The 6,133-nt window shown below is 48.8% G+C and overlaps 1 pseudogene across 1 annotated transcript; it reads right to left on the bottom strand.

The window, feature by feature from the left end:
• Window positions 1–4,075: 4,075 nt before the first annotated feature.
• On the bottom strand, window positions 4,076–4,871 carry LOC311601562 (small ribosomal subunit protein uS2-like; annotated as a pseudogene). The gene has a single exon. The product of its transcript is annotated as a small ribosomal subunit protein uS2-like (transcript).
• Window positions 4,872–6,133: the final 1,262 nt, after the last annotated feature.

The following is a 6,133-nucleotide window of genomic DNA, read 5'->3' as shown; positions in this document are numbered from 1 at the left end:
ATTCAAGCTGTGTCAAGAGCAGAGTGAGTACAAGGCAATGCAGTGTTAATAGCCGCAGGAACTGCCAGCGCCTCCAAGTGTTTCACATCGGGGCAACGGGTTTTGAGCTCATCAGGGTCATTTTGTTTTATGGCTCCTCTCTTTAGCAGCCCACATAAATTTGACACATTCAGAAGCCACAGTGGTCTCCAAAAGCTTTCTCTCATTATCTCTTGCTGGATGTTCAAACCAATGGAGCGACGTCCAAGGGCCACCTGCTTTAGGACGTTTGTGGCTTCTTTCAAGAGAAGCTGTCACACCGAGGGAGCCCAGCCTCCCAATGACCACCAGCACATCTCCACCCAAGGACGACGGTCTTTCCACTCTCCATTTGCAAAAGTGGCTTTCCTACCCAGCAACGCCACCTTCCTGATTCATGATCACCAGAACTATTCACTTTAGATTTCCTTTTGTGGAAAGCTAGGGGATGGATTCTTCGGCCTTTGGACACGCTTTCTGAGGCAGCATGATTATCTATACAAAATTATGGCCTAGTGGGTGCACACGTGTGTGCATATCCAAGGAGACCAGGTATTGCAGCTCGTCCACATAAGTACGTCCCAGCAGAAAAGGAGTCCCTAGCCCTCCTAGCCTGGACTGATCCTATGTGGCAGGGAGTTTAGGACATCACTGGGAAGCCATCAGTGTTAAGTGCTATTGCTTCAAAGTGGAAAATGGCCCAGGGTATGTGGCGTGAGCCTGGCAGAGGGTTTGGGTAACACAGCCCGAGGGACTGGTGAAAGGCATGTATAGTCTCAGGCTATATTGAAGAGCGGAGTAGGGGCGGGCATTTTTGTTCCCTCTTTCTTTGAAAGGTTAGATTCCTTCCTCCCTTCTCAAGCTACAGACAAGCAGTTTCCCAGAAAAGGCAGCTGAGCTGAGAGCCCAGGGCTAATCTGGGAGTTTTGACTCAGTGGGCCTCGAACAGATAACACCACTGGAGCTCTTCTGAACAACGCTGGCCTTTGCATGTTATTTTGTTTCATTTTTGAAGTGATGCTAACAGTGGAAGGAAGGATGGGGGCGTGGTGTTATACAAATTCTTTCTCTGCAAAAGCTTTGCTGAGAATTAACTTGCAGGGACCACCCACACCTAATCCTTTCTGTACCGGGGGACTTAGCGCCTCCACAGACCCTGGAGACCTCGCTCATAGTGTGTGAGTGGCTCTGGGGACCATGGCCTTGCTCTGGCTTGAAAAGCATGAGGGATCCTGCGCTGCTCAAGCACATGTAACTGCTCCTGTGAGGACAGAGTTCCTGGGAGCAGTGGTGGAGGGAAAAGCTATTTATCCTAAGATGAATACAGTTTCTTTATTTAGGAAGCATTGCACCCCGTGGGAGGTATTGGGAAATGGAGGTGTGCTTTGGGTTGCCACACCATCAGGGGAGGTGTGCTACTGGTCTTACAGGACAGGGGTGCCAGGGATGCCTAACGTCCTACAATGAAGAGACCGTCTCATACAATGGGATTTGTCCTAAAACCAACACCGACCAACGGACAGTGCACCTGCTGCTGAATGAAGCTGGTATGCAAAGGACGTTCCAGGTGTGCTTTCTAAAGAACCAATTGGTCCATTTGAGACTGGAGATCGGTTTTCAAGGTGACTCAAGGGATTGGGTGAGGATTGCTCTGAGCTGGGGGGGAACTAATGGGCCTTCTGGCAGCCTAGAGCCACAAGAACGAGGGATGCAGGTGCTGAGGGACCCTGTGGAGGTCAGGCAGAGGCCACCCAGAAGAGGGAGCAAGGGTCAGTGGCGGGGGGGGGGTGCGGGGGCTGCAGGGTAGGGAAGCTTCTAATACAAATGGGAAGAATAAGAAAAAAGGCCCATGGGGGGAAATGTGCTGGTGGTCCCTGTAAAAGCTGGGCCCCACAGAGCATGACAGCAGGGACAGTAGCAGGAGCAATCAAGACAGGAATTTAGGAAAAAGGCAAATCAAGAGGCCAGCCAGGCTTAGATCAGATAGAAAGGGTCCCTGATGCTAGCTTTGTTTTCTGCCACTTGCTTTTCCCACTACTTCAGGTGGGGCCTGGATTCAGGCTTTGCTGACACCTGGAGGGGTGTGGCCAGGGCAGCAAACAGGAAGCTGCAAACTGCCCAAGCATGGCTTTGCCTGCTTGCTGGGGGTTATGGGAGTCCCTTCTAGGAAGTGGATTCCATATATCCTCAGCATGTCGGAGGGACCAGAGTGCATCATGGGTGGTACCCTTCAGCCACTGTACAAACCAGGCCAAGCTGGAGGGTCTGGCATGCCCTGCCACCTTTCTTTGTTGGCTGCCAGCTCGTTCTGTGTCTCACAGTTGTGGGCCAGGCAGATTGAAAAAGCAGGTATTGAGGCCAATGCTGAGCCTGTATTTTGTCTTCAGCTAATCTGAAGGCAAAGGCGTGAGATGACAGTGACAAGGACAGAACTCAAACACAGGGCAGGGGTGGGGGTGGAGGGGATCTGACTTCCCACAAGCTTGTGGGGGAAGGGACTGGGCCCAGCTGCTAACATTTTTTTTTTTTTTACAAAGCAAATAAGTGTGGGGCCAAGCTGGTGACCTCAGTGTGAATGGAAAAAGACGGTCAGCTGTGTGGCTGCCAGAAATGGCATGTTTGTCAGCCCACCTGTTAGGAAGTGGAAAGGGAGATGTTGAGTAACATCAGCTCAGCAAATGGATACCTAGTGCTGACCGCAGGCCCTGGGGCGCTCTGAGCTCTTGATGCAGTCTGGTGCCTGGGCTCTACCCACTGCCCAGCAAAAAGGGCTCCTCTGTGGTTCCCATTTGTGAGATGAAGAAACTGAGGTTGGGGTATTCACCTCCTTGGACAGCTACGAGGTGAATAAAGGCCTGGGAGCTGGGCACCCCGTCTCCAGGCCCAGGCCAACTGTCAGGAGCAGGGAAGTGGGTCCTATGGGGTGGGGTTGTGTATATGGCTGTGCTTTGATCTTTGTTCTGGTTATGTTGGTTGGTTGGTTGATTCGCTTGTTTGTCTGTGTGTGCACGTGTGCCACAAACACGCATGACGAGGTCAGAGGGCGTCTTGCAGGTTTCGGTGGTTCCTTCCACAGGGATGTGGGGACTGAATTCAGGTTGTCAGGTTGCATGGCAAACACCTCTACAGGCCATCTCGCTGGACTCTACGTTCCTATTATAATTAAAATTTAAGAAGAAAAAGAGAAAGAGGCAGATCATATACATAATAAATTACTCTAAAATTCAGTGACTTAGGGCTGGTGAGACGACGTAGAGCGTAAAGGTGACTGCTATGCAATATGGGACTAACATGGAGGGAAGAGAGAACTGATCTCTACATGTATGACATGCCATGTGTGTACCCCCATGCACATAGAAACAAATAAAATACATCAATCAAATATACTTATAAGAAAATACAATTTAGTGACTTAAATTTCTACCATGTTGGTACAATGCCACACTGTACTGGGGCTTAATTGGCCTCCATCAGAAGATTCTTAGCCCAGCTGTATTTCTTTCTCTCATCTTCCCTTCTTCCCATGCGGTTGGCCTGGGGCTGAGTCACAGTGAACCACTGATATCAGCTGTTAGCTGAGAGGCCTCACCTGGAACATATCCTTAGAGCATGGGTGGCTGTATTTTAAAAGTAAAGGGACTCACATAATGACACTTCCGCCACTGCCAAAAATCTATCCCCATTCAAGGGAAGGTACAAATAATAGTAATTTTTAAAAAGTTATGTGTATGTATATATGTATAAGTATCTGTGTGTGGGTATGTGCACATGAGTAAAAGTTCCCAAAGAGGCCACTAGGGGGCATCAGATCCCATGGAGTTGGAATTATAGCCTGCCTAGTATGGATGCTGGGAACTATACTCATAGACTCCAATTCCTTAAAATAGTTTCATACATATTTTTTTCAGCTTTTAGAAACTTTATTTTCCTCCCACCTTTCCCCCCTTTGCTCAGGTGTCTGCAGAACAGCTCAAGACCACTCAGTGGTGGCTCTAACCCACTTGGTAGCCTGTGCTGTGGGAGCTGCTTACCAGTCCTCAGTGGCTGTCTGGGCATTCTAGTCCTCAGTAGAGAACTGCTGGATGGGTACAGAGGGCACCTGCACACCCTCAGACCAGTCTGCCACCTCTGGCTGAGCAGCGGTGAACTCAGGAGCTGGCGGGGGTCCTTTCACCCTGGAATTCCTCCTTGGTCATGGCCTTCTCAGTAGCAGCCTGCTCCTCTTTAATCTCCTCTGGGTCTCTGTAGAAGTAAAGACCAAGCATAACCTCCTGTGGGTACTCACAGGAGATAGTACCACACATACGGAGTACTTCCTGAGCCAGCATCCCCAACATCAGACCCACTGAGTGAGCTCCCTTGTTGCATGCGATGTTAATGTCCGCATAGCACAGAGGAGCATCCGTGTTATGTAGAGTGATGGTAGGCAGGTTGACGTAAGAGGCCTCTGTGAGGGGCTGGCGGTCAGCCCTGGGGTCAGTCACCACTAGAAGCCGTGGCTCCTTGAAGGCTGCCTGGATCTGGTTGGTGAAGGTCCCAGGTGTGAAGCGGCCAGCAATAGGAGCGGCTCCAGTGGCAGCAGCGAACTTCAGCACAGCTCACTGGCCAGTGTTCCTGGAGGAGATGACGCTGACGTCAGCAGGGTTCTCAATGACAACAATAGCCCGAGCTGCAAGTAGCAGCTTCTTCCAGATCCTCTTCAGATTTATGATGTAGATACCATCACTCTTCCTTTTGTAGATGTACTGCTCCATCTGAAAGTCAAGGTTGATGCCACCTAAGTGGGTTTCTGCAGCAAGGAATTTGAGGACATCCTCCTCCTGCATCTGCAAGACATCAAGGGCTCCAGACATTGTGTAAGCTTCCCTTTAAGTTACCATGGGAATCAAGAACCACACCATATGGACCCATGCCTTGGCAGTGCGAGAGGAAATATGTATTTTAAACAAAATCTTCGTATGTAGTCAGGGTGGCTTCAGATTTGTCATCCTCCTGTCTTAGTCTCCAGCTCTCAAGTACTGGGATGACAGATATGTACCACTATGGCCTGCTTGGACCTGTGCTCTTTCTAAAAGTTTTGAACACTTGTTTATTTGTTTGTTTATTTGTGAGTGTGTTCATGAGTCTGCAAGTACTTGAGGAGGACACAGGTTACCCAAGGGGCATCCCTCAGGAGCTGTGTACCTTGGCTTTGTTTTATTTTTCATTCTTTGACAATGTCATACACATGTATTATGTACTTTGATCATTCATATGCCCCATTCTATCTTTCTTATTCCTCTCTCTAGAATCCCCTCCCCCTTTGAGACAATGTTCTTCACCGGGACTGTAGGCTTGCCTATTAGGCTAGGTTGGCTGCTTGGTCAGCCTCAAGGATCTGCCTCTCTCTGCCTCCCCATACTGGGACTCCAAGCTGCACTTACCAGAGTGCGCCATGCCGCCTGGATTTTTACGTGGGCACTGAATGAACCATCTCCCCAGTCCTTAAACTCTAGTTCTTGAATGGGAAGGGCCACCTGTGAGCTCAGCAATTGGGAGACTAACAAATGAGGATCACTGTAAGTTTGAAGCCAGCCTGGGCTGAAAAAACAGAAAAAAAAAAAGTAACATCAGAATGGAAGAAAGGTATGTGGTGTGGAAGATATTACAGTCATCTTGGAAAATATGATCTGCTTCTACCCTCCCCCCTTTGCTTCTTAAATCTTAAATTTTGTTTCATTTTATTTACTTATGTTTAAAATCTCACTTATCCCAAGGCTGGCTGGAAACTTGTATGTAGCTAAGGATGACCTTGATTTCCAATTTTCCTGCCTTCATCTCCCTAGTGCCGGCTTTACAGATGTGTACTATCACACCCAGTTTATATAGTACTGGGATAGAACCCAGGGCTTTAAACGTGTATGCAAGACAGGCATTCTGCCAATTGAGAAGCATCTTGAGCTCCATTCTAATTTAATTTGTTGTTGTTGTTGTTGGTGGTGTGTCTATGTGTGTGTGTATGGTATGTGTATGTATGTGTGTTTGAGTGTGAGTGTAGGCACGTGGCTGTCAGAGGACAACTTTTGGGAGACAGTTATAGCTTCCCACTGTGGGTTCTGGGGATCGAACTCAGGTC

This window comes from Acomys minous (genome assembly GCF_964271855.1).
Source record: "Acomys minous genome assembly, chromosome: 7".
Classification (NCBI taxonomy): domain Eukaryota; kingdom Metazoa; phylum Chordata; class Mammalia; order Rodentia; family Muridae; genus Acomys; species Acomys minous.
Note: the sequence above shows the minus strand (reverse complement) of the source record. Positions and strands in the feature narration are given on the sequence as shown.